The sequence below is a fragment of the Salvelinus namaycush genome, chromosome 5, assembly GCF_016432855.1.
Source record: "Salvelinus namaycush isolate Seneca chromosome 5, SaNama_1.0, whole genome shotgun sequence".
In the NCBI taxonomy this organism is placed as follows: domain Eukaryota; kingdom Metazoa; phylum Chordata; class Actinopteri; order Salmoniformes; family Salmonidae; genus Salvelinus; species Salvelinus namaycush.
The window spans coordinates 60,439,783-60,448,605 of record NC_052311.1 but is presented as its reverse complement, the minus strand read 5'-3'; the positions used below and the strand labels follow the sequence as shown (position 1 = coordinate 60,448,605).

Sequence of the window (8,823 nt, the reverse complement as noted above, 5' to 3'; positions counted from 1 at the left end):
CTTCTCTTACTCCCTTCATAAGAGCACAGAAATTCACCAGAAATCCAGTTATTGGAATACACAATTGTCAACAATGCTTATATAGGGTTTAGGTCAGGAACACATGAATGACAATGTAAACATTACACACACAATGTAGTAAGTTACCGTAGGTATTATACATACCTTGTTACAGAACTTGAGAGCTGGAAAATAACAGACACAAATCTATTATTGAACCCAGCAAACTGATGGTAAGCCACTCATGGGTACTTCATTGATTAATCATCTATGATTGAAAGGGCAATGTTTTATCATCTTAACTCTGCATTTGAATGCTTTCTAGGTACATGTAGACACTAGAAACTGGTAAGTAGGTCTACACAGAGAGAGTGTTGCAATCTTTTAATTCAATTACATTCACAAGAAGCTACAGTTGGCTCCCAGTGCAGACCTCTCCTGAGATTTATCACTGTCTAATCCTTCCTCATCTCATTCTAGTGTCGAGAGAGAGAGTCTGCTCTAACACAATGATCTGACTACAGTTGAGACTGAACAGAGGAACACTGCCTTACCTTGTTTGAAACAGGCTTCATCTCCTGGGCGACGGATACATAACAGAATGATAACGGCTAGGATTCCAATGACCACCATAGGACACAAAATGGCTGCCAAGTGTTTGCTGGTGTCAGCTGGTGGGGAAAGGAGATGGAGAAACTACTGTATCTGTACCTTCTCACAGTTACAATATATTCTGACTGTAATGAAAATAACTGATGGACACGCACGCACGCACGCACGCACGCACGCACGCACGCACGCACGCACGCACGCACGCACGCACGCACGCACGCACGCACGCACGCACGCACGCACGCACTCACTCACTCACTCACTCACTCACTCACTCACTCACTCACTCACTCACTCACTCACTCACTCACTCACTCACTCACTCACTCACTCACTCACTCACTCACTCACTCACTCACACTCACCTGTGGTGTGATGAGTGGCATTGCCTGCTTGTGAGACTGGTGGTCGTGGAGTGTCACAGCTGGGTGAGACAGAGGTAAAGGACTCATCATGTAACATATCCCTACACATTCACAGCCTGTCAACACTGAAGTGGGGCCAGTGAGCTGAGAAATGTATTTAATATCCCAAATATCCATTACCACTAAGATATCTGACAATTCTTTGATACCAGATCTTCTGGTTGTATGAAGGTTATATACCATAAAATAACAACTTTGCCAGAAGTGGCCCTCCTGGCAGGAGAAGGCTTCAACCAGAGCCTGTTTATCTGTCTGGTTCCAGTATGTGACAGTATGTTTAAGTAGGGAGAATAAAAAAGGATAAAGGCTCACTTGGGAGGTTGACAGCGTCCAGCGGAAGAGGAAGTCCTGCTGTGTTCAGAGGAAGTTCCTGTCCGGTTGTTTCTGATGCCCACTACTGTAATCAGAGCAGAGTGCACACAGGCAGGAAAACATCAACATCTATCCACAGCCAAACACTGATTCAATACCCAGAACCTGGCAAGAATACAACACAGTGAAGGAAGACAGGCATAAGAGAAGGCCAGTGAGCACACACACACTGTACAGTACCATTGCTAGGTGGCGGCAGCTGAGGGATCTTCTCACAGTCTCTACAGTTTCCTGTCTGGTCGTCTTTGTCAGTGCAGGTAAAACCAGCCTCACAGCGACATCTAGCGTTCGATATAGAAGTACACGGCTCATCCTCCACCAGGTGCAAATCTGACACACACACACACACACACACACACACACACACACACACACACACACACACACACACACACACACACACACACACACACACACACACACACACACACACACACACCACAGCCAGAACAAAAGGTTTAGTACAGCTATTACATGGTAATAAATAGTGTCCATACTGTACACATACCTTTATAACTTCTGGTAAGAAATGACATGTATGGCATATGGAAATCATAAGAGGGCAGTTTATGGAGATAGGTGGGATGGACAGAGTAGCTGAGGGGTGGGTTTATGCAGATAGGTGGGATTGACAGAGTAGCTGAGGGGTGGGTTTATGAAGATAGGTGGGATTGACAGAGTAGCTGAGGGGTGGGTTTATGCAGATAGGTGGGATTGACAGAGTAGCTGAGGGGTGGGTTTATGGAGATAGGTGGGATTGACAGAGTAGCTGAGGGGTGGGTTTATGGAGATAGGTGGGATTGACAGAGTAGCTGAGGGGTGGTTTTATGGAGATAGGTGGGATTGACAGAGTAGCTGAGGGGTGGGTTTATGGAGATAGGTGGGATTGACAGAGTAGCTGAGGGGTGGTTTTATGGAGATAGGTGGGATTGACAGAGTAGCTGAGGGGTGGGTTTATGGAGATAGGTGGGATTGACAGAGTAGCTGAGGGGTGGGTTTATGGAGATAGGTGGGATTGACAGAGTAGCTGAGGGGTGGTTTTATGGAGATAGGTGGGATTGACAGAGTAGCTGAGGGGTGGGTTTAAAAACTCATGTTCTTTAATAGTTATGACTGAAAACACGATGTATTAGTACTATCTATCTAGATCTAATGTATATCAAAATACCAAATTACTTTATTCCTGCTATGTAACCACTGCAAAAAATATATATATAAAAAAATACCATGCATGTAAAATGTGTGTAGAATGTACAGTGAATTCAGAAAGTATTCAGACCCCTTGACTTTTCCACATTTTGGTACGTCACAGCCTTATTCTAAATGGATTAAAGAAAACATTTTCCTCATCAATCTACACACAATACCCCACAATGACAAAGCCAAAACAGGTTTTTAGAAATGTGCATCCTGTTTCCATTGATCATCCTTGAGATGTTTCTACAACTTGATTGGAGTCCACCTGTGGTAAATTCAATTGATTGGACATGATTTGGAAAGGCACACACCTGTCTACATAAGGTCCCAGAGTTGATAGTGCATATCAGAGCAAACACCAAGTCATGAGGTCAAAGAAATTGTCCGTAGAGCTCCGAGACAGGATTGTGTCGAGGCACAGATCTGGAGAAGGGTACCAAAACATTTCTGCAGCATTGAAGGTCCCCAAGAACACAGTGGCCTCCAACATTCTTAAATGGAAGAAGTTTGGAACCACCAACACTCTTCCTAGAGCTGGCCGCCCAGCCAAACTGAGCAATCGGGGGAGAAGGGCCTTGGTCAGGGAGGTGACCAAGAACCCGATGGTCACTCTGACAGAGCTTCAGAGCTCCTCTGTGGCGATGGGAGAACCTTCCAGAAGGACAACCATCTCTTCAGCACTCCACCAATCAGGCCTTTATGATAGAGTGGCCAGACGGAAGCCACTCCTCAGTAAAAGGCACATGACAGCCCGCTTGGAGTTTGCCAAAAGGCAATTAAAGGATTCTCAGACCATGAGAAGATTCTCTGGTCTGATGGAACCAAGATTGAACTCTCTGGCATGAATGCCAAGCATCACGTCTGGAGGAAACCTGGCACCATCCCTACGGTGAAGCATGGTGGTGGCAGCATCATGCTGTGGGGGTGTTTTTCAGCGGCAGAGACTGGGAGACTAGTCAGGATCAAGGGAAAGATGAACGGAGCAAAGAACAGCGACATCCTTGATGAAAACCTGCCCCAGAGAGCTCAGGACCTCAGACTGGGGCGAAGGTTCACCTTCCAACAGGACAACGACCCTAATCACACAGCCAAGGCAACGCAGGACTGGCTTCAGGACAAGTCTTGAGTGGCGCAGCCAGAGCTCGGACTTGAACCCGATCGAACATCTCTGGAGAGACCTGAAAATAGCTGTGCAGCGACAGCAGCGACACTCCCCATCCAAACTGACAGAGCTTGAGGGGATCTGCAGAGAAGAATGGGAGAAACTAAACAAATACAGGTGTGCCAAGCTTGTAGCGTCATACCCAAGAAGACTCGTGGCTGTAATCTCTGCCAAAGGTGCTTCAACAATGTACTGAGTGAAGGGTCAGAATACTTATGTAAATGTGATATTTCATTTTAAATTTTTTATAAATTTGCCAAAATTTCAAAAAAACTGTTTTTGCTTTGTCATTATGGGGTATTGTGTGTAGATTGATGAGGGGGAAAAAACGATTTAATACATTTTAGAATAAAGCTGTAACATAACAGTGGATAAAGTCAAGGGGTCTGAATACTTTCCGAATGCACTGTACATACACTACCGTTCAAAAGTTCAGGGTCACTGAGAAATGTTCTTGTTTTTGAAAGAAAAGCAAATTTTTTGTCCATTAAAATAATACAATTGATCATTAGAAAACCCTTTTGCAATTATGTTAGCACATCTGAAAACTGTTGTTCTGATTAAAGAAGCAATAAAACTGGCCTTTAGACTAGTTGAGTATCTGGAGCATCAGCATTTGTGGGTTCGATTACAGGCTCAAAATGGCCCCAAAAAACACAAAAAAATGACAATGATTTAGAAACAATATACAGTTGAAGTATTTCCCACGAAATAAAGATGTTACATTGCTCTGTGAATGAGTTGTGTTTGTGTTCATGTACCACGTTTGCAGTCTTTGAAGCAGGAATGACAACTGGACTCTGCGTTCAATCGTGTTGTGTAGGAACCATCTCGACAGGGAGAGCACTCTGAACAGGACTTCTGATAATGACCTGAGAGAGAGAGGGGAGGTGAAACATATCAAATCAGTGTATTGGTCACATACACAGTTTAGCAGATGTTAAAGCGGGTGCAGCGAAAATGCTTGTGTTACTAGCTCTTAACAACGCAGTAAAATGTCAAACAAGTACACAAATGATTTAAGTGATGTTTTTTATAAGAATTCAAGAACGTCGGGACGAATAAAATCAACAAAACGAATGCAATCTATGCGTATGTACATTTACATTTACATTTAAGTCATTTAGCAGACGCTCTTATCCAGAGCGACTTACAAGTACATACATTCATACTTTTTTTTGTACTGGCCCCCCGTGGGAAACGAACCCACAACCCTGGCGTTGCAAGCGCCATGCTCTACCAACTGAGCCACACGGGGCCTGTGTACAGTACACTGGAAGAATTTACACAAGATATACTAAGAATGATATGTACAGCAGTAGATATATTAGAATGAGCTATGTTGGGAATACAGTATTTAAATACTCAATGTGAAACAGGAAGTGTCCAGTGGTTTGATGGCTGTAAGACATGGGACAGCAGATATGGAGTAAAGGAAATGAAGTTTGGGAAAAATATAGGGAAATGGGGCGATAGAGAGAATGAGGTAGAAAGAGAGGAGCGAGGAGAGAGTGAAGAGACAAGGGAAGTCAAGACATAAGAGAGCACTACAATAACAATACAAACTGATGGACGCTGCAGTTTTATAAATGTCCTGTAGAAGACTACATGAGTAGCGGATGTCAGAACATAATGCTAACTCTTTTAGACACATAGGCACACGCACATTCAGGTAACGTTTTAGTACACGGTCTGTTGCTGAGTGAGAAGAGAGGGAGCATAGCGGCAGAGAGCAGAGAATAACAGGAAGAGATGGAGGAGCGCACAGAGCGAGAGCCTGTTGGCCTAGTCTGCATACTAATGAAGGATGTGGTCATAGCACAGAGCTCCACTTCTCATCATGAGAGAGAGAAACTCTCTCATAGTTTCCTCATGATTCCTAAGAACCTATGCACACTCACACACATTCTGAAATGATCTGCCTCACTATTAATGTAAAACATGGTTGATTGTAGGATGATGTGGAGATGAGGGAAGAAAAACAAGGGAACAATAAATAAAATAAAAAGTAAGAGCCTATGATGGAGGGCATTCCTTTCTCACCTGGTGGACACAGTCTGCATTGTCTCCCTCCATCCATGTAATAGCTCTCTGTAGTCTGACAACACAAACACACAGTCTCATGAGGTCTACTGTCATACTGTTGTAACAGATGTCAAATGGTTCTAACAGCTTTCATAAGCAGTCATAACAAATAATAAAAATTGACATAAAAGGGGCAAAATGGTTACCAGAGGATATGAGACTGCTAGGTGTGCAGACATCATTAGCACAGCCACAAAGAACTGTTCCATCACCATTCTATAAACAATGTTAAATCATTAACAATTTGTCATTTGAGTTCATTCAGTAACATTTCTAAATAGGTATTAAAAAGTACACACAACAAATAATGCCAGAGGATGTTAGAAGGTTGAATGTTGAAAATCTGTAAGTTTATCACAATTTGATGGTGACTGCACTAACTTCTAGCTTTGAGCCTCATTTCAGTTCAAAATATATCAATGTAGAAACCTGTGTTGAAAACTACCAACACATAAGATAATCTAGTCTTACCTTTTGCACTGTAGAGACCACACCAAATGCCAAGTATTTGTTGTCTACAACTTCGACCCCCCCCAACTATTATTTTTTAAGGTGTGTCGCTCTCTTCTCTACCCATCCTTTGCGTCATTATTTCCTTCACCTGTGACATCTTCCTCTCTTCCTGTCTCTCCCGCCCACTGTGTACTGACAGTGATGTTGTGGTGTATTTATAAGATAGAGACAGACAGGCAGACAAGACAGGCATGTTAGCAGGGTGACTAATGCTTCTGAACCAAAGTCTCATCATTTTTGACACATACTTTAAGATGTGAAAGACAGTTTGTCACAAACATTTGATCTCGCTGTCCTCGTAAAGTTATCTTATCAGGCAGGTGGAGTTCAGGAAGTACAGACACACATAGCAGCCAATGCAAGTGGGCTTCCAGCATAAACTCACCAAATCCACACAAAAAAAACACACACACAATCATATTGCTCAGCTGTATCTTTTATTCTTCATTCCATCTCTCTGTCAGTATACAGAGCTCTGCGTTGAACTCTCTGTCAGTACACAGAGCTCTGCGTTGAACTCTCTGTCAGTACACAGAGCTCTGCGTTGAACTCTCTGTCAGTACACAGAGCTCTGCGTTGAACTCTCTGTCAGTACACAGAGCTCTGCGTTGAACTCTCTGTCAGTACACAGAGCTCTGCGTTGATCTCTCTGTCAGTACACAGACCTCTGCGTTGAACTCTCTGTCAGTACACAGAGCTCTGCGTTGAACTCTCTGTCAGTACACAGAGCTCTGCGTTGAACTCTCTGTCAGTACACAGAGCTCTGCGTTGAACTCTCTGTCAGTACACAGAGCTCTGCGTTGAACTCTCTGTCAGTACACAGAGCTCTGCGTTGAACTCTCTGTCAGTACACAGAGCTCTGCGTTGAACTCTCTGCCAGTACACAGAGCTCTGCGTTGAACTCTCTGTCAGTACACAGAGCTCTGCGTTGAACTCTCTGTCAGTACACAGAGCTCTGCGTTGAACTCTCTGTCAGTACACAGAGCTCTGCGTTGAACTCTCTGTCAGTACACAGAGCTCTGCGTTGAACTCTCTGTCAGTACACAGAGCTCTGCGTTGAACTCTCTGTCAGTACACAGAGCTCTGCGTTGAAGCACACATGTTCAAGGGGCCAGTCCAGTTTCACAGAACTCACACCTCACCAAAACAAAGACCAAGGCCTGATTTATCAAGCAGTGCAATGTTTACACTTGCTATTTTCAGAGGGAATTATAAGATGAGATACAAAGCTAGAAACAGAAAACAGACTTTACTTGTCCCTTGACCCTTTGTTCTATGACTCGTTCCCTTTTGAACAGAGCAGGTGTAAACATGGCACTGGTGCAGATGCTTAGTAAATGAGGCCCTGGTGATTCCTAACAGTCTTCTCATTAACAACTCAGTCTATTCACCTGCATGCTAGCTTACCAAGGCCAGATGGAATTAATTGATGGTAAAAATATATGGACCAGAGAATACACTGGCCCTCACAGAGCAAGAGTATTGGCTCCTGGTCTACGAGAAATATTAAGGACCAATCAAATATCTCCATCCACATTAAAAGTTCAGCTATGTGCCAAATCCGGGAACCTGACACTTAAGTATTTTTGACTGTGGACCTCCTTGCATTGCCAGTGTTTAAACATACAATATATCCAACATAGCGTTTTCCTTTAATGCATACAATATCATAGCAATCATACCATCATTATGTTAAGCATTTTGAGTAGTAATCTTTTTTCTTTTTTCTTTACAATTTGGTGCCATTTTTAAAAAGAATTTACTTTGTAATCACATACACTCATGAAGAAAGTGGATTATTGAAGGAATATTAGAGCGATTATTGTACATCTTTGATTTACATATTTACAGTATTTCAAGGCGATTTACAGACATTTGTAGAGATGGGAATCCAGTCAGCAGAACACATCACTGTATGGTCCCTACCACTCTAGTTTACAATGATTCAGTTATACCGTTAGCCTTCAGTTCAGTTGTGAAGAGGATATGAATTGGTCTATTGTCAGACAGACACCGGAAGACAGTGTGCATTTGGGACTATTGTATTCTTCATGTTGTAAGTGAACCAGTAAAACTCTTTTTAAAAACCAAGGACATTAGAACACTCTCCTAACATACACGCTGACTCATGCATACATACTGCAGAGACTCAGTCTCTCTGTGCGTGTAGTAAAATATACAAAGAAAAAGAAAACAGTACATATTCTCACACTATTTCTCCGCTGCCTTCTATTCTCCATTTTAATCTCCAGTCCTGGCCAAAGGGCAGGAACGCTAGGGCCAGGAGTTTTACTGGCCATATGACCCGAGCAGAAAAAACCCAAGCATTATAGCATAGGACCCTCAAACTCAACTCGGGACCTCAAAGCCAGGTCCACTGCATGTTTTCATTGTTCCCCTCTAATCAGGGACTGATTTAGACCTGGGACACCAGGTGGTGCAATTAGTAAATCAGGT

At 43.1% G+C, this 8,823-nt stretch overlaps 1 protein-coding gene and 1 long non-coding RNA gene across 2 annotated transcripts in view; both read right to left on the bottom strand.

The window, feature by feature from the left end:
* The window catches only part of LOC120048605 (cell adhesion molecule 4-like), a 752,359-nt gene that overhangs the window by 516,591 nt on the left and 226,945 nt on the right, over positions 1-8,823 (bottom strand). The gene's annotated exons all lie outside the window — the stretch shown is intronic.
* LOC120048619 lies at positions 4,536-6,097 on the bottom strand. Its single transcript, XR_005477030.1, has 3 exons — positions 6,000-6,097; positions 5,812-5,866; positions 4,536-4,640 (listed from the first exon to the last, which is right to left on the bottom strand). It is a non-coding gene; the product is annotated as an uncharacterized LOC120048619 (long non-coding RNA).